The sequence below is a fragment of the Budorcas taxicolor genome, chromosome 4, assembly GCF_023091745.1.
Source record: "Budorcas taxicolor isolate Tak-1 chromosome 4, Takin1.1, whole genome shotgun sequence".
In the NCBI taxonomy this organism is placed as follows: Eukaryota; Metazoa; Chordata; class Mammalia; order Artiodactyla; family Bovidae; genus Budorcas; species Budorcas taxicolor.
In genome coordinates, this window is record NC_068913.1 from 75362688 (window position 1) to 75386194 (window position 23507).

Sequence of the window (23507 nt, forward strand, 5' to 3'; positions counted from 1 at the left end):
GAACTGTGAACTTCCAGATGTTCAAGCTGAATGTCGAAAAGGCAGAGCAACCAGAGGTCAAATTGCCAGCATCTTTTGGATCATCAAAAAAACAAGAGAGTTCCAGAAAAAACATCTATTTCTGCTTTATTGACTACGCCAAAGCCTTTGACTGTGTGGATCACAACAAACTGAAAATTCTTAAAGAGATGGGAATACTAGACCACTTGATCTGCTTCCTGAGAAATCTTTATGCAGGTCAAGAAGCAGGAGTTAGAACTGGACATGGATCAACAGACTGGTTCCAAGTTAGGAAAGGGGTACGTCAAGGTTGTATATTGTCACCCTGCTTGTTTAACTTCTATGCAGAGTACATCATGAGAAATACTGGACTGGATGAAGCACAAGCTGGAATTAAGATTTCTGGGAGAGAGATCAATAATCTCAAATATGTGGATGACATCACCTTTATGACTGAAAGCGAAGAAGAACTAAAGAGCCTCTTGATGAAAGTGAAAGAGGAGAGTGAAAAAGTTGGCTTAAAGCTCAATGTTCAGAAAACTAAGATCACAGCATCTGGTCCTATCGCTTCATGGCAAATAAATGGGGAGACAGTGGAAACAGTGACAATCTTTATTTTGGGGGGCTCCAAAATCACTGCAGACAGTGACTGCAGCCATGAAATTAAAAGATGCTTGCTCCTTGGAAGAAAAGCTATGGCCAACCTAGACAGCATATTAAAAAGCAGAGATATTACTTTGCCAACAAAGGTCTGTCTAGTCAAAGCTATGGTTTTTCCAGCGGTTATGTATGGATGTGAGAGTTGGACTATAAAGAAAGCTGAGTGCTAAAGAATTGATGCTTTTGAACTGCGGTGTTGGAGAAGACTCTTGAGAGTCCCTTGGACAGGACTCTAGGAGATCCAACCAGTCTATCCTAAAGGAAATCAGTCCTGAATATTCACTGAAAGGACTGATGCTGAAGCTAAAAACTCCTCTCCTTTGGCCACCTGATGTGAAGAACTCACTCATTTGAAAAGACCCTGATGCTGGGAAAGAGTGAAGGCAGGAGGAGAAGGGGATGACAGAGGGTGAGATGGTTGGATGGCATCACTGACTCAATGGACATGAGTTTGAGTAAATTCCAGGAGTTGGTGATAGACAAGGAGGCCTGGTGTGCTTCAGTCCCTGGGGTCGCAAAGAGTCAGACATGACTGAGTAAATGAACTGAACTTGCCTGTTAGTGCTTGGTGATATCCAACTGATCTATGGAATTATATATTTATTACTAATAAACATTGCTTATGTTTATAATACTTCTTCTTACTTGGCCAAGTCCCTGGCAAGTGTATAGATATAGTCAGGCTAAATTCCCTTTCAACAATAACTTCATCTCTCTTGGATTGGAGTATGAAAACATTACCAAAATGAGCACTGAGGATGTCACAGTTACACTAATCCCTCATGGAATATGACTTGGGGATAAGCAGGCAGATGTTACTCTGAGTCATCATTTCAGATCTCTTACACCTGGAACCAATACTTCAGATGTAAAGGGGAGACCAAGAAGGGAGGGAGGGAGAAGGAGGGAGAAGTACTTCTCATCTGTGGTTTCCAGGAAGGTGGTGTATACTTAGATGATGAAATTAGACATCACTACTATTTTGTCAGGGTAGACTTTAACTGGTTGCTCAAAGTTATCAAATCAATTAATAGAGAGCAGATATATTAAAAAATTAGATAGGGATTTAGGTCTGACACTTCATATTTTTTTTTTTTCTCAAAGAAAAAGTATGCATTTGAAATATTTCAGATAATCCCTCAATATTGCTTCCATTCTTTATACATTTATTTTGCTTGTTTAGGATTCTGTTTCTTCATAGATATTTATAGATACACACAGATATACTACAAAGTGTATTTTCTTTCATAGCAGGTTTGTTTTCAATCAGAAATAAAGATGGAAGGAAAGTTAAGAACCAATAGGAGAAAAACTGAGACATTTTCAAAAAATATTTTGAACTGAACAAATTCATGTCTGTTCAGAGAATATTTTGATGGTACGTCTAGTTTTAAACCCAGAACTTTTAAATAACCCAGCTTTATTTCCTCTTTATCCTGGCTCATTTTTGAGTATTAGTAAAAAATACAAAGCAAAGCAAAAAAAAAAAAAAAAATTGTGCCACATATCAGGAAAAAAAACTATTCAAAACCATGCATATTAGCATAATATGCTGATAGCATATGAGCAACTTACATATATTCAGGTTAAGACATGGCTGATTTCAAGGCTGAATGACCTGTACTGGGTAGGTACTTGTCAGGACCTACACTTCCAGGAGAGTGTCTCTGCAATATTTCTAGGGACCAGTGTTACTCCAGGTACTACAGGAAGCTCCAGATAACAACGAATTGTTCTGTATATTTTACATACAATATGACTAAAATAAACTTGAATGTGATACTTAAATTTTAATTTTTTGCCCAATAATCTGTATCTTAAAAAGCATAGCCTCTGAAAAGCATGCTACAGAGGATTGAGAACAAGACCTATGGGCTCCTACTGCCTAAGTTCAGATTCCAGCTCCATCTTTTGACAGCTATGGAAATGGGAAACTCCTTACCCTTCTGAACCTCAAGTTTCTCCTCTATCAGAATAATAGTGATACTTTATACCTCATGAGTTTGTAGTTTAAAGCGTTTAGAGTCTGGCACAAATAAAGGTTTAGTTACTATCAACTACTGGTAGGATTGTTTACCTTCCATTTAAAAGCAAAATATTTTACCGCAGTAAGGAGAATGGGGCGGGGAGAGGGGGACTCAGTTTGAGTTCAGCATAAATTAAAAAGACCGTAAGCCTCACTACCCCTGAGATGGACCCAGTCACTCATGCTCATTTATTTCCAGTTTCTTTGCTTATCTGTGGACTTCAGAGAGGAATGGAGCCCCTGCTTTCCTCAGTTGCCTTGATTGACTGAGCCCTAAGCACACCTCCTGATCTTTGAACCATGTATCACACTGGTATTAATCTATAAAACAGGATCCTGACACACCCTGAAGATTCAACTTTGATCATCTTAGAGAAAATTCCTAAATAGGCAAACTTACTATCTAAATTATTGATATCAGCAAGAAACTCATAACATGATTATGAACAATTATATTGACCTCCAGCTTTTCACCTGAGTAAGTTAGGGTCTTCTGAGAAGTGGATGCCAGATTGAGATTATCTGTGCAAGAAAATTATTGGAGAAAATGCCTTTGAGGAAAACTCAGGAAGTTGTCAGCAAAGACTGGCAGAACTCTCAGACCAAGATGCAGGTCTAATTCCTCTGAAGAAGAAAAGGAAGCAAGAAAGGTTGAGTAGGAAAAGTTTTTGTAATGCAGTTGAAAGAAAGTTTTAGCAAAGTTAGTGAGGGTAACTCAAGCTACCAGTCATAGGAGTCTCATATCTCCCAGCAAGTGGCCTGGCTTTATACCTTTGTTTTATTCAGTCACTGGCTGTGAGCAACCTGGTGGGAAGTGTAACCCATGAGCAGACACACTGGTAAGTTTCAGTATACACCACTTGGTTCCATTGGTTAGTTATCCTCCCTGCCATGAGATAAATGAGAGGATACTTAATGGTCACCAAATCACCTGATTCTCGAACCTCTTCCTCAACAATATCTCCACTCTGCAATGATGAGATTTCACCACCTCTTCTATTCAGACATTGGTTTGTGTCCCCACCCCCTCCCCTCAGCCTTTAACTCAACTGATTTCCAGAACACCCCTTATGCCTTTGATTGTGAATATCACAGTAAACTCCAAAGACAACAGTGATGTTCAAATTTTTTGTTTAGGTTTAACTATTACCCAGCTCTAGAGATAGAAATAATTCCCTGAGCAAGCATGATCTCTAGTTGTTATTAATATATACCAAGATAAATTATGATAGAGAACTAATTACATGAAACTTATAGACTCAGGCAGATCAGTATGTTAAAACAGAATATAAGCAACAGTCTGCATTAATATTGTGCTTTGTTAATTGATGCTCCTACTTCCCTGGTGCCTACAATGCGGGAGACCTGGGTTCAATCCGTGGGTCGGGAAGATCTTCTGGAGAAGGAAATGGCAACCCACTCCAGTATTCTTGCCTGGAAAATCCCATGGATGAAGGAGCCTGGTAGGCTACTACAGTCCATGGGGTCACAAAGAGTCGGACACGACTGAGCGAATTCACTCACATGATTGGAGAAGGAAATAGCAGCCCACGCCAGTATTCTTGCCTGGAAAATCCCATGGATGGAGGAGCCTTGTAGGCTACAGTCCATTGGGTCTCAAAGAGTCGGACATGACTGACCAACTTCACTTTCACTTTTTATGATTGTACAGACAAATGAATATTCAAATATCCTGATGTGTTTCCAAATCTATAAACAGTAATCTTTCCCTTCAGTTTTGTTTTCCTTTCATCAGTGTTTACTAAACGATATGGAAAATGATAACCAATAATAATAACATAATCAATTACAAACCTGACTTTACAGAAAGGAGCATTAAACTTCAAACCAGTGACAATAACCAGTTTACCATGCTTCCAAATATACATGGGTCAGATTTCTCGTTAACGTGTCAAAACATTCAGATGCGGTGGAATTTTGTAGCAAATTATAAATGATTTATGAAAAGAAAAATTTGTAGTCTATCTTGGGCTACAGAAGCAGAGAAAGAAAGAAACTCAGAGCTAATTTTACTGTGCTTTGCAGATAGAATTCCATATGACCAAAAAAGATTTTAAAAAAACTACTATTTTTTTTTCTGCTAGTATCTTAGCTCAGGTTTTCACAACAAAATACCACAGAAAAGGTGATTTAAACAACAGGAATTTATTTATCATAGTTCTAGAAGCTGGGAGGTCTACCACTACAATGCCAGCAAGGTAGATTTCATGTTGAGGCTTTTTCTCATAAACTTGTAGGTGGCTGCCATTTGCTGAGTGCTCACATAACCTCTTTTGTATGCACGTGGTGAGACAGAGCAAGCTCGTTGGTATCTCTTCTTATAAGGACATTCATTGCATCATGAGGACCACCCTACACTCAATTAAATTCAATCCTAATTACATCCCCAAAGCCCCATCTCGAAATAGTATTGCATTGGGGGTTACTGCTGCTGCTGCTAAGTCGCTTCAGTCATGTCCGACTCTGCACGACCCCATAGACGGCAGCCCACCAGGCTCCCCGTCCCTGGGATTCTCCTGGTAAGAACACTGGAGTGGGTTGCCATTTCCTTCTCCAATGCATGAAAGTGAAAAGTGAAAGTGAAGTCGCTCAGTCATGTCCTATTCTTCACAACCCCATGGACTGCAGCCCACCAGGTCCCTCCGTCCATGGGATTTTCCAGGCAAGAGTACTGGAGTGGGTTGCCATTGCCTTCTCCAGCATCGGGGGTTAGGGCTACACTATGTGAATTTAGGGAATGGGGGCTCAAACATTCAGTCTATAATATAAAGTGGTTGTTCTAGCTTCAGATCTGACACCTGTAGCCCAGCATGGATTCACAGCATGGTCAAATGACAGTACCTCCCAGGTTAGCTGGAGGTCCATTCTTTTCCATCTGTAGTCTCTTTGCAAATTCTCTTGTGGATCCCCAGGGTTCTTTACTCAGATCTTTGTGTCATTCCTCCTTTGTCTGAAAGTTATCTACTGTGAAATTGAGATTTCAGGGGTGTTCCTCCGAGCCTGCTGCCACAATGGTGACCTCCTGGTCTGCTGTTGTTGGTTCCTTCCAGGGTTACACTAACCACACTGAGATCTTAGAGTTACTGATTAAGCCATTACTACATGAAGAAATGCCTCACATGTAGTACGCCATCACTGCTGTCGCAGTGCCATGTCACTGCCTCTGTGGTGCTGAGGTAAGCATCTGCTGTTTCTCCCAGGACTATGTATATGGCTCAAGTATCCCATAGTGAAACCCACTTGAGCACCAAGTATTAGAACTCATTGGCACCCAGATTGTCAGGCACATGCAATGTGCATGCTCATATACAAACACAGAGTTGTGTCCCTAACAAGGTGCTTAGAGTGGTATCAGTGGGTACTCAGGAAGCAGAGACCAATCTACTTCCGTCCCAATACTCAAATAATATAGAATATTAAACACAAATTCAGACTCTTCTCTGCTTATGGTTAGGTTTATCTCAGAGGTCTCATTGGCCTTTTACTTCATATTGCTGTCAGTCTTCTTCTGTTTCATTCTGTAGGCTTCAGTACACATAAAATTTCAGAGAGAAAGATAATCTTTTGACAAAGCTGGTCTGTTGTCATGTTTGGCCAGAAGTTTCTGCTTTTAACTTCTTCATGATAAGTTGGGTATATGCTTTATATAGGGGCTTCCCAAATGGTGCTAGTAGCAAAGAACCCACCTGCCAAAGCAGAAGACATGAGAGATGCGAGTTCAATCCCTGGGTTGCAAAGATAGAGGAAGGCATGGCCGTCCACTCCCGTATTCTTGCCTGAAGAATTTCATGGACAGAGGAGCCTGCCGGGCTACAGTCCATAGGATAAAAAAGAATCAGACATGCCTGAAGCGATTTAGCACACACATACTTATATCATGATAGATAGACAATGGGTTTTTACTCTGAAAATTTCACCTGATAATAAAAACATTGTAACCTATTCTATAGCACTGGGAACTATAGTCAATATCCTGTAATAACCTATAATAGAAAAGAACATGAAAAAGAATATATGTGTATTAGAATATGTTTATAAATATATATATTCTTATACAATGCTAATATATTAACTGAATCACTTTGCTGTACATCTGAAACATTATAAATCAACTATACTTCAAGGGGAAAAAAGCATTGTATCTTATGAGCCAAAACAAAAATGACAGGGCCCAATTATGAACCTCAGTGCCCTAGGGAAATAACCATGACACTCTGGACTGCTTTTCCTCTGACTCCAAATTTCATACTCTTTTATGAGGTTAAAGAATAATAAAATAAAGATCATGTCAGTTCTAACATGTGCTTCCTCAGTTTGCTCTTAATACCTCATTCTTGGGGTGACAATGCTACAACTCTCTAAGTGGTCTTAATCAGTAGGTCTGACTTTTACAGGAAGCTCTACAGGTAAAAGATACCTGTGCAGGTATCTGTGCCCCAGAGAAATGTAGTCGTCTGGTTCAATCTTGCCTTGTGGTGTTCTCCCAGGGTCTGAGGTCGTGCCACATTCCTGCTCAGTATAGACTCTGAAGTTCTTTCATGACCCAGAGCCCAACAAGGAGCTGGGAGATGGGAGCTGAAAATAAGTCAAGGTCTGGTGATGAGAGGGAGACAGTACACCCAGGAGGCCACTAAACCTTTGGCTCCTGACCTGGGAAGCAGGGTGGTCACAAAGATGGGTGTAGTTGGAGAACCGCTCTTCAGTACTGATCCGTTAAAATGTGGCTGGTTTCCCCAGGCTCTTGTTATAAAGCTGAGCATTGCAGTTTCCATCTTCAGCTCTATTTCTACCTCCTGAACTGTTGGCATTTCTTTAACATCAATCATGAGGTTGCTGTGAACCTTCCCTGTTTGAACTCAGTTGATGCTGAATTTATTTTTTTGGTATCTAATTTTATCATGAAGTCTCAGCTCTGAAATTAAACCTGGGTTATATCAAGTCTCTCGGGATTCTGAAGTTTGTGTCATACTGGCTTTCTCAAGTTTTATTTCCTAACATGAAAAAAAAAAAAAAAACCTTCAAGTCTTAGCAAAGAGAATACACAGACTTTGGGGACTGAACAGCCTCTAATCACAGCAGCAATACCCACAGTAATAGATCTGTAGTCACAACAGCGTGGTAGTTTAACTGCCTGTTGCTCTCATAAATCTTCACTCTGTCGCTTGCACTGTCCCTGTGTCTGTTACGCCATGCTAGGGACTGATTTCTTCTTCTTCTTCTTCTTTTAATTGGAGGATAATTGCTTAACAATATTGTATTGATTTTTGCCGTATAAAAATGTGAATCATTTAAGAAAATATTATCAGAATAAAGTATACTATTATTGCTGTCTTATCTATAATAAATTAATTCATGGTAAGGCACTGGAATCTTCTATCAGATACTCTAGCAAAGTCTGGTCACAGTGTAAATTAGGCAAGAATTGGACAATTTTGTATTTAAGTTCTGAAATGAATGCACTTTGCATTGGGTTATGTATTCAGATATAGGTACAGGAGGTAGCCCCAACAAATGAAGCAGCCGGTGAGATCAGTCTCCAAACTATTTCATTCCAATTAAGAATATCAGTGACTTAAATGAATAATCCTACCATCTAAACTGGAATAACTTATGCAGGATGACATGGCTTATGAGATCATAACAATGATAGTTATATTTTGCCGTTACATGTACTGAGAACAAGAGTTGCAGTAGGGACAGCTCTGGGAATCATACCCTTGGAAGGATTGGAAGCCCCAAATAATCACAAATGCCCTAAGACCTAAAGAAGGGGTTGTGTCCCGATATGAAAGAGGCAGCAGCCCCTGTAACAGCCCCAGATGGGCTGATGCCTAGGGCAATCCTCTACTCATCCAGGGCCAGGCTTGGGGCAACTGTTGCTGCTCTTTTTACTACAGTGGTAGTTTCTGAAGGCTCTCTCCCACATCCCTTTACGGCAAGCCTTCAGTAACAGTGTTCAACCTGCTCCCTGTTCAAGTGCATTTTTTTTTTTTATGAAGAAGAACCTATACTTTGAGATGGGGGGAAGGTGGTTTACTCTGCAGAAAAGCCTTCTGTGCATTTTTAAGTTGGAGTTAGTAGAAAATAGTATTAACATATACATGCCATGCAGAATATCTCAGTTGTGTTGACAAAGAAGGATGCCATGAATTCTTTAGTCTTGTGCATTAGTCATTCAGTCATGTCCAACTCTGTGACCCCATGGACTGGAGCCCATCAGGCTCCTCTGTCCACAGGATTCTCCAGGCAAGAATACTGGAGTGGGTTGCCATTGATTTCTCCGGGGGATCTTCCCGACTCAGGGATTGAATCCAGGGCTCCTGCATTGCAGGCAGACTCTTTACCAACTGAGCCATCAGGGAAAACTAATGAGTGTCAGCTTTCTAATTTAAGAGCTGTATAATTTTTGGGGGGGTGGTGGTGGTATTTTTGTACTTAAAATGATGGTAGAATTATGTTAAGTCCCCAGGACTAGAAACCTAAAAGGTTCCATAAATTTGCTGAAAGGCATCTTTTTGTAAATTAAACAAATTGCCCAAATGCCTCTTTCTCGGATTGTGAAATCATTATTCATGAATAAATTCCCACTAGGAGTCAAAATGTACATCCAGCAAGAGTTTCAATAAAGCATCTAGGAATCTAGGCTTTTGATATGGGTTTAGTTTTCCATCCTAATGTGTCCTCCCTATGGGTCAAGTTTAGAGATTTTTCCTTGTGCCTGTCCCCAAGTCCCATCACATTTGTCAAGGGACAGTCCAGCCTTTCCCTCAACAAGTTCCAGAGCTGCAGCTTTCCCTGGACATTTTATCGCTTTGAATTTGGGTTCAAGCAAATGTTCATTCATGTTCCTTTTTTTTTTTTTAATTCAAGCATTCTCAAAGTATTTACTAGAATCTTGCTGAGAGAATGTGTGAACCACATTCACATATATAAGATAATAATGAGGTATACAATTGTATTCTTAAGACCTTTGTCATTCAGAAATAAAGACTAGAGGCAACTGCATTTTAGTCACCATGTTATCTCCAGAAAATATAGATTTTTGGCACATAGTGAACCCTCAGTGTTTATCAAATGAATGAATTAATTAATAAATGAATGAATCCTGATGCTAGAAAAGGTCATGTGAATTGTCTTAAGAGAAAAATAAATATTTTGCCTTTTGGGATCTTTGACTATCCTATCATGGAACCAGAGATGACACTTTGGATGAACTCTCTTCAGTTAATAACCCCAAACACAGCTGGGAAAATTTACAGCCCTACAATTGTAACTCTTTGATTTGGTTTTCTTTTGGTGTGAGTTGATCACTGCAGGTCTAGTTAACATCCGTCACTGCACGGATATAATTTTTTTCTTGTGATAAGAACTTTTAAGATCTACTCTCTTAGAAACTTCAAAATATGCAATACAATACTACTAACTATGGGCTTCCCTGGTGGATCAGATAGTAAAGAATCCACCTGCAGTGCAGGAGACCTGGGTTCGATCCCTGGGTGGGGAAGATCCCCTAGAGGAGGGCATGGCAACCCACTCCAGTATTCTTGCCTGGAGAATCTCCACTGATGGAGGAGCCTGGCGGGCTACCATCCAAGGGGTCGAAAAGAGTCAGATAGGACTCAGCGACTAAGCACAGCACATTATTAACTATATTCACCAGGCTTTACTTTACATCCCATGACTTGTTTATTTCATAAATGGAATAAACTTTTGGACCCTCTTTATCCATTTCATCCATCCCGTACCTCCCTGTCTCTTGTCTGTTCTCTGTATCTATGAGTTCACAGGTGTTTTTTTTTTTTTAATTCCACATATTAGTGAAATCATATGATATTAATCTTTCCCTGTCTGGCTTATTTCACTTAGTGTAATGCCCACAAGGTCCCTTACCTTACCGGACTCTCTAGTGGGCAGGGCACAGCTTTAGCACTGGAAAAGCCTGGAAGAGTTCACCTCCCTTTTATTTCTCCACTGCTACCTTTTTTTGGGGGGAGGGCAGGGTCTTTTAGCTAAGCTCTGTATTTGATATCCAGATACCATATTAAGTACAAATGTTCCCTAAAGGCATGTGGAATAACTCTTATTGATGCCAGGTCCCAGTGGGTTCTGAAGACAGGGCTTTCTCATGCAGAGATAGGATACATTGTACCTTATGGAAAGATGCTCACAAGTAAATTCCGGAGGGGAACAAATACACGGTACACAGAAAAAAGAGGAACATATTTCAGTTTGATGTTTAGGTTTTCAGTGAAAGAAAAGCTGAGATCTGGAAGGATAGGTTTGGGCAAAGTAGTCTTCTTTCTGTCCCTTAACTATGGTGAGGTTGTCCCATGTCAAGGTTTCTGCTTCTTCCTTTGGGAGGGTCATTTACCTATATCATTTCATGATTTTTTTATTCACCACATTCAGACACAGGTCAAATTTCCTCTCTGCAGAGATCCTTCCTTGACTACTTAACTAAAGCACTTCCCTGTTGGTGCTAACCAACAGGCTAAATAACATTAGCCTATTAACAGAGCACTGAACAATATTTTATGTTTTTTTCATGTTTTCTAGGTATATGACACTCTTACACTCTTTTCAGTCATTCTTTTCCACTGCTATGTCCAGGTGCCTGGCCAAGGGTGTTAAGTAACTTGGTGGAGACTTAGGGGTAGTAAAGGGCTTTGAATCCTAGACTTTTTTGAGTGTACAAAAGGGAAATTCACCGGAATTCCTTTAGCTGTGAGAGGGCACATGTCCAGAATTGTGCCTCAGAGAAATTATATTGGTGGCAATATGCAGTCTGGATTAAAGAAGAGAGACCCTGGCACAGGGAGTCCAGGAAAAGTAAGGGTGTCATATGGCTCTTTCCCTAGTTGATGTGGAAAATATTGCTCCAAGTTATATTTCTTTGCACAGTATAGTAGCTATTTAGATTAGAAACAAGTTTTAAACTAAAGGAAATCTATTATTTAAACCTGTTAAATATCATACATTATACATATTTCCCAAAGCAGCTGTTAGTTGCCTGTCTGGGTGTTTAACAAAGTCTCATTTGGCTGTTTAAAGTTATCAACATGTCTCTATAAAGATGAAGACAACTATTAACCAAAGAACCTAAGCATTTTAACCCAGATGATGCAAAGAGTCTTGGAATTCAGAATTTGCTGCAATTATTGCAGTTAAAAAATAGTGAAAGCTTGAGATGGTATGTCCTTGTATTCCAGGCACTTAATGAGGGATAATAATAATGATTATGATAATCTCATCAAAATCATGCAAGTATGTTTAAAAAGCCTAAAATGAGTTTCCTGCTGAGATGATAAAAAGGATTTTTTTCAGGCCAAGGAGAGAATTTAATTTCTACATAGTCCAATTAACTTCACACAGAGGAAACAAACAAACAAAAAAAGCCACACACAGCTATTACATGACTCCATGATATTTACTCTCAACCATGTGTTCAGTTCAGCTCAGTCATGTCCGACCCTTTGTGACCACATGGACTGCAGCACGCCAGGCTTCCCTGTCCATCACCAACTCCCAGAGGTTACTCAAACTTATGTCCATTGAGTCGGTGATGCCATCCAACCATCTCATCCTCTGTCATCCCCTTCTTCTCCTGCCTTCAGTCTTTCCCAGCATCAGGGTCTTTTCAAATGAGTCAGTTCTTTGCATCAGGTGGCCAGAGTCTTAGAGTTTCAGCTTCAGCATCATCCTTCCAATGAATATTCAGGACTGATTTCCTTTAAGATGGACTGGTTGGATCTCCTTGCAGTTCAAGGGACTCTCAAGAGTCTTCTCCAACACCACAGTTGAAAAGCATCAATTCTTCAGCACTCAGCTTTCTTTATGGTCCAACTCTCACATCCATACATGACCACTGGAAAAACATAACTTTGACTAGATGGACCTTTGTTGGCAACTGTGTGTAGCAACAACAACAAATCAACAGTAAAGTTATTGAGTACTAATGATTGAAAACTATTTACAAATATGTCACTGGCCAAATAAGAAACTGAAAGAAGTATGGATGAGTCAGTGCAAATGTCACATCTATTGGCCAATGTTAGGAAAATAAGTCATTCAAAGGAAAATCATCTTTTGAGGCATTCAAGAGCTGGCTGTTGTGTATATCTATTGATCCCCTATGATTTTTCCATTTTAGCTTATTGCAATTTTTCAGGAAAAAATTTATTCCCATATTCTGTTTTTATCACATTGGTTTCAAGCCTGCACTTCAATGCTGCTGCTGCTGCTGCTGCTAAGTCGCTTCAGTTGTATCCAACTCTGTGTGACCCCATAGGTGGCAGCCCACCAGGCTCCTCTCTCCACAGGATTCTCCAGGCAAAAATACTGGAGTAGGTTGCCATTTCCTTCTCTAGTACATGCATGCGTGCTAAGTTACTTCAGTTGTGTCTGACTCTGTGTGACCCTATGGACAGCAGCCCACCAGGCTCCTCTACCCACGGGATTCTCTAGGCAAGAATACTGGAGCGGATTGCCATTTCCTTCTCCTAGGTGTCTGTTTAAAAGATATAATGTATATGAGTCAAGCCATTATGCTGTACACCTTAAACTTTTACAAAGAGGTAGGAAAAATAGAAATAGGTGAATTTTTTAAGTTAATTAACCAATTCATTAATGACAGATCTGATCATGACTCATTTCTGTTTAAAACCTGTGAATGGATACCCAGAATCAATTTAAAAACAAACAAACAAACAAAAAACAGCCCTCTAGACAGGGAGCATAAAAAAGTTCTTCCTTTGTTGGTGCCTTGCCTGATTCTTCAGCCATGTTTCCTAAACCCCTCCACTTTACACTTAGTGGATTAATACCAAGCTGATTTTTGTATCTATAGTTTCATAACTGCTTGATTCTATTTGTGTTGCCTGGAATGCCCACTTTTCCTACCTCACCTTCTTTCTTCCTCTTCTAAGTCTTAATTGAAGCTTCAGTACCAAATTTAAACATCATTTCCTCAATGATGCTCTCCCTATATCTTCACTTATGGCTTAGTTAGACTTAGGCTTTAACCTAGACTTCCATTGCATTCTGCATATTTCTATCATATACTTATCATTAAACTTATTGGTAACCATTTACATCATTACCTAATTTTTCAATAACATCTGTATTCGTTTAACTCCAAGAATTCATCATCCTCACTACTTCTTTCAAAAGCTTATGAAAGCATCACCAAGGCCATTCTTTACATGAAATATAAATCACCATTTAATTCTTACTGTGTTGCTTAACCAGTTGCAACGTTTGATATAGTTGAACATTCCAAATTTTAATATTTAATGAAGTATAGTATATATAAATCCCATAAATTATACAGATATAGGTAAAAATTCTTTTTTACAAATCGAACATACCGATGTACTTACCACATGTGAAGATATCAAGCTATAGAATATCTCCAGCACCACAGAAGCCCCATCTAGGACCTCCTTGTCATTATCACTAATTTCTATTGAAAGTTAATTACAAAAGATTAATTTTGCCTGTTCCTGAACTTCAGCTGAGCCACCAGGGAAGACGTTATATTAAATACAATGACATCATTTGTACCCTTTTGTGTTTTGGACATTTCCCTCAAGACTGGGTTTGTGAAATTCACCATGACGTCTCATGCAGAACCTCATTCCATAGTTCATCAGGCACTCTATCTATCAGAACTAGGCCCTTAAATCTATTTCTCACTTCCACTGTATAATCATAAGGGATTTGATTTAGGTCATACCTGAATGGTCTAGCGGTTTTCCCTGCTTTCTTCAATTTCAGTCTGAATTTAGTAATAAGGATTTCATGATCTGAGCCACAGTCAGCTCCTGGTCTTGTTTTTGTTGACTGTATACAGCTTCTCCACCTTTGGCAGAAAAGAATATAATCAATCTGATTTCGGTGTTGACCATCTGGTGATGTCCATGTGCAGAGTCTTCTGTTGTGTTGTTGGAAGAGGGTGTTTGCTATGACCAGTGCATTTTCTTGGCAAAACTCTATTAGTCTTTGCCCTGCTTCATTCCATATTCAAAAGCCAAATTTGTCTGTTACTCCAGGTGTTTCTTGACTTCCTACTTTTGCATTCCAGTACCCTATAATGAAAAGGACATCTTTTTTGGGTGTTAGTTCTAAAAGGTCTTGTAGGTCTTCATAGAACCATTCAACTTCAGCTTCTTCAGCATTACTGGTGGGGCATAGACTTGGATTACTGTGATATTGAATGGTTTGCCTTGGAACGAACAGAGATGATTCTGTCGTTTTTGAGATTGCATCCAAGTACTGCATTTCAGACTCTTTTGTTGACCATGATGGCTACTCCATTTCTTCTGAGGGATTCCTGCCCGCAGTAGTAGATATAATGGTCATCTGAGTTAAATTCACCCATTCCAGTCCATTTTAGTTCGCTGATTCCTAGAATGTCGACATTCACTCTTGTCATCTCCTGTTTGACCATTTCCAATTTGCCTTGACTCATGGACCTGACATTCCAGGTTCCTATGCAATATTGCTCTTTACAGCATTGGACCTTGCTTCTATCACCAGTCACATCCACAGCTGGGTATCGTTTTTGCTTTGGCTCCATCCCTTCATTCTTTCTGGAGTTATTTCTCCACTGACCTCCAGCAGCATATTGGGCACCTACTGACCTGGGGAGTCCCTCTTTCAGTGCCCTATTTTTTTGCCTTTTCATACTGTTCATGGGGTTCTCAAGGCAAGAATACTGAAGTGGTTTGCCATTCCCTTCTCCAGTGGACCACATTCTGTCAGACCTCTCCACCATGACCCGCCAGTCTTGGGTTGCCCCGTGGGCATGGCTTAGTTTCATTGAGTTAGACAAGGCTGTGGTCCTAGTGTGATTAGGTTGACTAGATTTCTGTGAGTATGGTTTCAGTGCACCTGCCCTCTCATGGGCAACACCTACCATCTTACTTGGGTTTCTCTTACCTTGGGCGTGGAGTATCTCTTAGTGGCTGCTCCAGCAAAGCACAGCCACTGCTCCTTACCTTGGATGAGGGGTATCTCCTTCCACCGTCCTTCCTGACCTTCAACATGGGATGGCTCCTCTAGGCCCTCCTGCACCCGCATAGCCACCACTCCTTGGACGTGGGGTTGCTCTTCCCGGCTGCCGCCCCTGGCCTTGGGAGTGGGGTTGCTCCTCCCGGTCGCCGCCCTGGCCTCGGGCATGGGGTTGCTTTTTCCTGCCACCACCCCTGGCCTGAGACGCAGGGTGGCTCCTCTTGGCCCATCGCTCCAACCTTGGACGCGGGGTGGCTCCTCCCAGCCGCCGCCCCTGACCTCGGATGCCCCTGACCTGATGAGCTATGGAATGAGGTCTGTGACATTGTGCAGGAGACAGGGATCAAGACCATCCCCATGGAAATGAAATGCAAAAAAGCAAAATGGCTCTCTGGGGAAGCCTTACAAATAGCTGTGAAAAGAAGAGAAGTGAAAGCAAAGGAGAAAAGGAAAGATATAAGCATCTGAATGCAGAGTTCCAAGAATAGCAAGAAGACATAAGAAAGCCTTCTTCAGCGATCAGTGCAAAGAAATAGAAGAAAAGAACAGAATGGGAAAGACTAGAGATCTCTTCGAGAAAATTAGAGATACCAAGGGAATATTTCATGCAAAGATGGGTTTGATAAAGGACAGAAATGGTATGGACCTAACAGAAGCAGAAGATATTAAGAAGAGATGGCAAGAATACACAGAACTGTACAAAAAGGATCTTCACGACCCGGATAATCATGATGGTGTGATCACTGATCTAGAGCCAGACATCCTGGAATGGGAAATCAAGTGGGCCTTAGAAAGCATCACTATGAACAAAGCTAGTGGAGGGGATGGAATTCCAGTGGAGCTGTTTCAAATCCTGAAAGATGATGCTGTGAAAGTGCTACACTCAATATGCCAGCAAATTTGGAAAAATCAGCAGTGGCCACAGGACTGGAAAAGGTCAGTTTTCATTCCAATCCCAAAGAAAGGCAATGCCAATGAAGGCTCAAACTACTGCACAATTGCACACATCTCACACACTAGTAAAGTAATGCTCAAAATTCTCCAAGCCAGGCCTCAGCAATACATGAACCATGAACTTCCTGATGTTCAAGCTGGTTTTAGAAAAGGCAGAGGAACCAGAGAACAAATTGCCAACATCCACTGGATCATGGAAAAAGCAAGAGAGTTCCAGAAAAACATCTATTTCTGCTTTATTGACTATGCCAAGGCCTTTGACTGTGTGGGTCACAAAAAATTGTGGAAAATTCTGAAAGAGATGGGGATACCAGACCACCTGACCTGCCTTTTGAGAAATCTGTATGCAGGTCAGGAAGCAACAGTTAGAACTGGACATGGAAAAACAGACTGGTTCCAAATAGGAAAAGGAGTACGTCAAGGCTGTGTATTGTCACCCTGCTTATTTAACTTCTATGCAGAGTACATTATGAGAAACGCTGGACTGGAAGAAGCACAGGCTGGAATCAAGATTGCCGGGAGAAATATCAATCACCTCAGATATGCAGATGACACCACCCTTATGGCAGAAAGTGAAGAGTAACTAAAAAGCTTCTTGATGAAAGTAAAAGAGGGGAGTGAAAAAGTTGGCTTAAAGCTCAACATTCAGAAAACAAAGATCATGGCATCCGGTCCCATCACTCCATGGGAAATAGACGGGGAAACAGTGGAAACAGTGTCAGACTTTATTTTTGGGGGCTCCAAAATCACTGCAGATGGTGATTGCAGCCATGAAATTAAAAGATGCTTACTCCTTGGAAGAAAAGTTATGAGCAACCTAGATAGCATATTCAAAAGCAGAGACATTACTTTGCCAACAAAGATCCGTCTAGTCAAGGTTATGGTTTTTCCAGTTCATGTACGGATGTGAGAGTTGGACTGTGAAGAAGGCTGAGCGCCGAAGAATTGATGCTTTTGAACTGTGGTGTTGGAGAAGACTCTTGAGAGTCCCTTGGACTGCAAGGAGATCCAACCAGTCCATTCTGAAGGAGATAACCCTGGGATTTCTTTGGAAGGAATGATGCCCTAGCTGAAGCTTCAGTACTTTGGCCACCTCATGCAAAGAGTTGACTCATTGGAAAAGACTCTGATGCTGGGAGGGATTGGGGGCAGGAGGAGAAAGGGACGACCAAGGATGAGACGGCTGGATGACATCACTGACTCAGTGGACGCGAGTCTGAGTGAACTCCGAGAGTTGGTGATGGATAGAGAGGCCTGGCGTGCTGCGAGTCATGGGGTCGCAAAGAGTCAGACATGACTGAATGACTGAACTGAACTGAACTGAACTCTCATGCAGAAATGATTCTTTATAAAGCCAGGCAGATGGGTGAGTTCCCTTGTATGAATATACCATGATTTGCTTACATATTCTTTGTTTGATGCTTATTTGTTTTTTTCACGTTTGTAGCCATTGAAAATAATTCTGCTGTGAACATTGTGTACTTATATTTTGGTGAAAATATGTATGTGTTTTGATTGATTATATACCAAGTAGTAGAAGGTCAAATCTGGATTTCCCAGGTGGCTCAGCAGTAAAGAATCTACCTGCAATGCAGGAGACATGGGTTCAATCCCTGGGTTGAGAACATCCAAGGAAGATCCCTTGGAGAAGCAAATGACAACTCATTCCAGTGCTGGGACATCCTATGGACAGAGGAGCCTATTGGGGCTGCAGTCTGTGGGGTTACAAAAGAGTCGACATGATTTAGCAACTAAACAACAGCAAGAAAGTCAAGTCACATGATATGCATGTGTTAATCTTTAGTGAATACTGTCAGTTTTTCAGACTGGTTATATCAAATTCCCATAAATAGTGTATGATATTTCCTCTTGTTCTGTATCATCTCCAATGGTTCTAACTTCCGCTATTTATGTGCTTGTGCTCAGTCATGTCCAACTCTGTGACCCTATGGACTGTAGCCCACAATGCTCCTCGGTCCATGGAATTTTCCAGGCAAGAATACTGGAGTGGGTTGCCATTTCTTTCTCCACTGGATCTTCCCAACCTAGGGATCAAACCTGTCTCCTGTGTTTCCTGCATTGGCAGGTGGATTCTTTAACACTACGCCACCTAGGAAATCCCTATTTATTTATATATGCAGTTAAATTACTTGTGGTTTTAATTTGCAGTTCCCTATTAACAACAATGAGTTTTGTTTCTCCTTACCTATACCCACTCCAGTATTTTTGCTTGGAAAATTCCATGGACAGAAGATCCTGGCAGTCTATAGTCCAGGGGGACAAAAAGAGTCAGACACAATTGAGCACACACACATTAATATATAACTGATATAAAATAGATTGTATCAGTTTAAGATGTACAGTGTGATGATTTGATACATAATCCAAAATGATTAACAAGCTAAAGTTAGCTAAATATATCCATCCCCTCACATGTTCACAATTTCATTTTTTTATGGTGAGAACATTTAAGATTTATTCTTAACAACTTTCAACAATATAATACATTTTTGTTAAATGTATTTAACAATCTAATATTTGTCATGAAGTCACCATGCCAAATATTAGATCCCCAGAACATATTCATTTTGTAACTGGAAGTGTATATCCTCTTTTCCCTCACATTCCAGGCCCTGGCAGCCACCATTCTACTGTTTCTATGAGCTGAGTTTCTTTTTAGATATCACATTCAAGTGAGATTATACAGTATTTGTCTTTCTCTGATTTATTTAGCTTAGCATGATGCCCTCAAGGACTTCCCTGGTGGCTCAGTGGTAAAGAATCACCTTCCAGTACAAAAGATGCAAGTTCCATCCCTGGGTTGGAAGGCTCCCCTGAAGAAGCAAATAGCAACCCACTCCAATATTCTGTTTTAATTAATTGGAGGATAATTACAGTATTGTGATGGTTTCTGCCATACATCGGTATGAATGAGCCACAGGTATACACGTGTCCCCGTCATCCTGAAACCCCCTCCCATCTCCCTTCTCACCATATCCATCTAAGGTTAGGGTTTGACAGAAGAGCCTAGTGGGCTACAGTCCATGGGATTGCAAAAGAGCTGGACACAACTTAGTGACTAAACAACAACAGTGCCCTCAAGGTCCATCCATGTTATTCCAAATAGCAGGATTTCCTTTTGTCCCATGACAATATAATATTAAATTGTACGTATACAACCACACCATCTTAGTTTATTCTTTCATCCACTGACAAATAGATTGTTCCCATAGCTTGGTGACTGTAAGTAATGCTTCAACAAACATGAGAGTACAGTATCTTTTCAGCATCCTGTTTTCATTTCCTTTGATTATATACTGAGAAGTGAAATTACTGGATCTTATGATAATTCTATTTTTAATTTTCCCCCCAAACTTTAGACTTTTTATTGTTTATTGGAATATAACCAATTAACAATGTTGTGGTAGTTTCAAGTGAACAGTGAAGAGATTCATCCATATGTATATGTGTATCCATTCTGCCTCAAAGTCCTCTCCCATCCAGGCTGCCACATTAACATTGAGCAAAGTCCATGTTGTTTTTTGATGATAGCCATTCTAAAAAGTGTGAGGTGATATCTCATTGAGATTTTGATTTACATTTCTCTGATGATTAGTGATGCCTATTGACCATTTGTATGTCTTCTTTGGAAAAAAGTCTATTTCAGTCCCCTGCCTAACTTTTAATCAGTCTGAACTTTTCTGCTATGAGATACATGAATTCCTTAGAGGTTTTAAATAGTAACTCCATGTCTGATGCATGGTTTGCAAATATTTTCTTCCATTGTGTAGTTTGCCTCTTTCTGTTGACTGTAACTTTTGCTGTGCAAAAGCTTTTTAGTCTGATATAGTCCTACTTGATTATTTTTTGCTAGTGCTTGAAAGTTGTATCAAAAAGCTCATTGCCAAAACCAATACCAAGATTTATTTTCCCTGCGTTTTCTCTGTGTGTTTTTAATTGATTTTGAGTTAAATTTTATGAGTGGTATATGTCCAATTTCATTCCTTATATGACTATCATGCATATTCTGGTGTGTTGGATGGAATGTTTTGTATATGTTTGTAAGGTCCATTGGTCTACAGTATTACTCAGGTTCACTCTTTTCTTATTCATTTTTCATCTGAATGAGCTATCCAATATTGAAATGGGATACTGAAGTTGTATACTATTATTTTGTTGCTCTCTATTTTCCCTTAAGTACTATTAATGTTTACTTTATATATTTACTTGCTCCAATTTTGGATGCATGGATGGAGATGTGTCTGTGTGTGTGTGTGTGTGTCTGTGTGTGTGAATGTTACAGTTTCTGCATGGCTTAGTGACTGATTTTTTCTGAAAGTCTGTTTTTTTCTCTCCTTTCATATGTTCTCTCTCTCTCCTTTTAACAATTTGTATAGAGTATATTTTTCTATCTCTTCATTTAGTATATTTTTAGCATATTTTTCTGTCTCTTCACATGTCTCTAAAGCTGAAGTGAATCTCTTGTAGGCAGCATATTGTTGGATCTTATTTTTTATCCATTCAGTCATTTTGTATCTTTTGCTTGGAGAATTTGTGAAGTGTGCTTTAATTCCTTTATCTTTATATTTGTGTAATTAGTGTAGATTTTTCCTTTATGATTACTGCTAGTCTTCCTTGAAACATCTTATAGACCTCCCAGTCCATTTTAAGCTCTAACAACTTATCTTTAATCGAACACAAAAATTCTGTACTTTTGCTTCTTTCCCCACATTTTAGGCTACTGAGGCCATGCTTCGTATCTTTTTAAGTTTGTTACCTCCATTAACAAATTTTGGAGTGGCTAGAGCTGAGTTTTGTTGTTCTTGTAGTCTCTAAGTTGTGCCTGACCGTGACCCCAGGGACTGCAGCACACCAGGCTTCCCTACCCTTCATTATCTCCCGGAGTTTACTCAGACTCATGTCCATTGAGTTGGTGATGCCATCTAACCATCTCATTCTCTGTTGCTCCGTTCTCCTCCTGCCTTCAATCTTTCCAGTATCAGGGACTTTCCAAATGAGTTGACGCTTCATATCAGAACCGAGTTTAGGGATCTTTTAAGAAATTTCTTAGGTACATACATGACTGTCTCGCATCTTGTCTCTGTCACCAGAACTGCTCATGAACTGTGGCTGGAAGAGATTGGAATTAACTGTAGGATGCTTTCAGGTTCTCCTGGAATGCAAACATAAGTATCCCCCACTGCTTCCTTGGCTAGCATTATTGCTCAAAATGAGTAGTGATAATCAAATTTTGGAAATAGACTCTGATGAAGTAGGCTCTGACTAAAAAAATTTATATATATATATATATAAATGCAAGCCGTGTAATAATTACCAGAAATATTCTGAAGTTACAAGTGAAGGAAAATGAGTGAAATATCAGTTTCAGGACAGTGATTGCCTAATGGTAACAAATGGAAATGTGGAAGACTTTGAGCTGCAAAGTTGATCTGGTTCATACGGCCTAGAGCACAGCCAAGTCAGGTGACAGACTCCACCAGAGTTTGCCACAACTCTCTGCAGCACAGCTTGCTCCATATACAATGTGTAGAGCCCTTCTTTCTCTTTCACTCTAAAAACACAAGTCCCAAATATTATAATCTATACCTTCACACAGGAAGAACAAGGTTTTTGGCTTTCTGCCCACACTTCAGTTAAATACCAAAAGTTGTCAGAACACTCTTTAGTACAATGGTTTCTACTGCTGTATTCAGAGTCCCTGAAATGGAAACAAACTTTTTTCTTGAAAAAGAAAATAAGATAAAATTTGAGTTTAAAGTGGACTTAAAATTGAGACATCTTTAGAGATGATTTTGTTATTTCAACTCTATGAAATACAAATGCTGAAGAAACATCAATAAAATTTAAAGGAACTATGAAATTGATTTGACTTGATACAATCCTAAGTGGCAGCTTTAAGTAAGCCTTCTTCTTTCTTGTAAATTACCTTGAACAACTGCTCTTTTTGAAATAACTTACCATTTACCAAAATCCTCTCTCGGTATTTTACTGTTAGTGAATATTTTCCATTAAGGTTGGGCCAATTACAGAGCAGAAATGTTACTTAAAATGCTTTTCTTCTTGCTGCCACAAAGGTCAAATGTCTGAGAAAGCTTTGTTTGAGTGGACTGAGTTTTCTCTTTGTAATGATCCTAATTCTTGGAGAAGGCTTATGAAGCTCCTGATATTCATTCTTACATCTCTATTCAGGCTACAGCTAAGCAAATGATGAATTATCTGCTAAGATTTTTTTCCATAATGTAGTAATTTCTCTATCTAGTTGCACAGTGAGTAGTAACAAAGGGATTTCCCAGCACAAATTGTTGGTTTGCTTCAATTTGAAAATTAATTTAGGAGAAACAGGAACTAGTTAAGGTCAATTTCTTAAATTACTACAGGGCCGACAACTTAATTGTTATTAGTAGATTTTCATGCAGTTTAGCACTAAATTGCATAAGATTCTGTTGCTTTTGACATCTGTTTGGCTGACCAGAATATTTTATAATACTCTGATCATATATTTAAATTCACTCAAGTGAATCCAGATTTCCTATCTGTTAATAACTTCAACATTTAAAAATGATCAGTCTGTTAGAAATCCTATCTAAGAGGAGACAAAGGAAATGATGAATAAAGAGTCAATATACTTTTTATCCTTCATTAGAGATTAATATTTCTCTTGGAATATGATCCCAAATAGATTAACATTTCCGTCTCCAGAAATATGAACCAGAATAGGCATCATAGGAGCCCAAACTCCTGAAGCTAGTGATTTCCCATGATTGTTTTTTTTTTTAATTTATTTTAAACTGAAGAATAATTACAATATTGTATT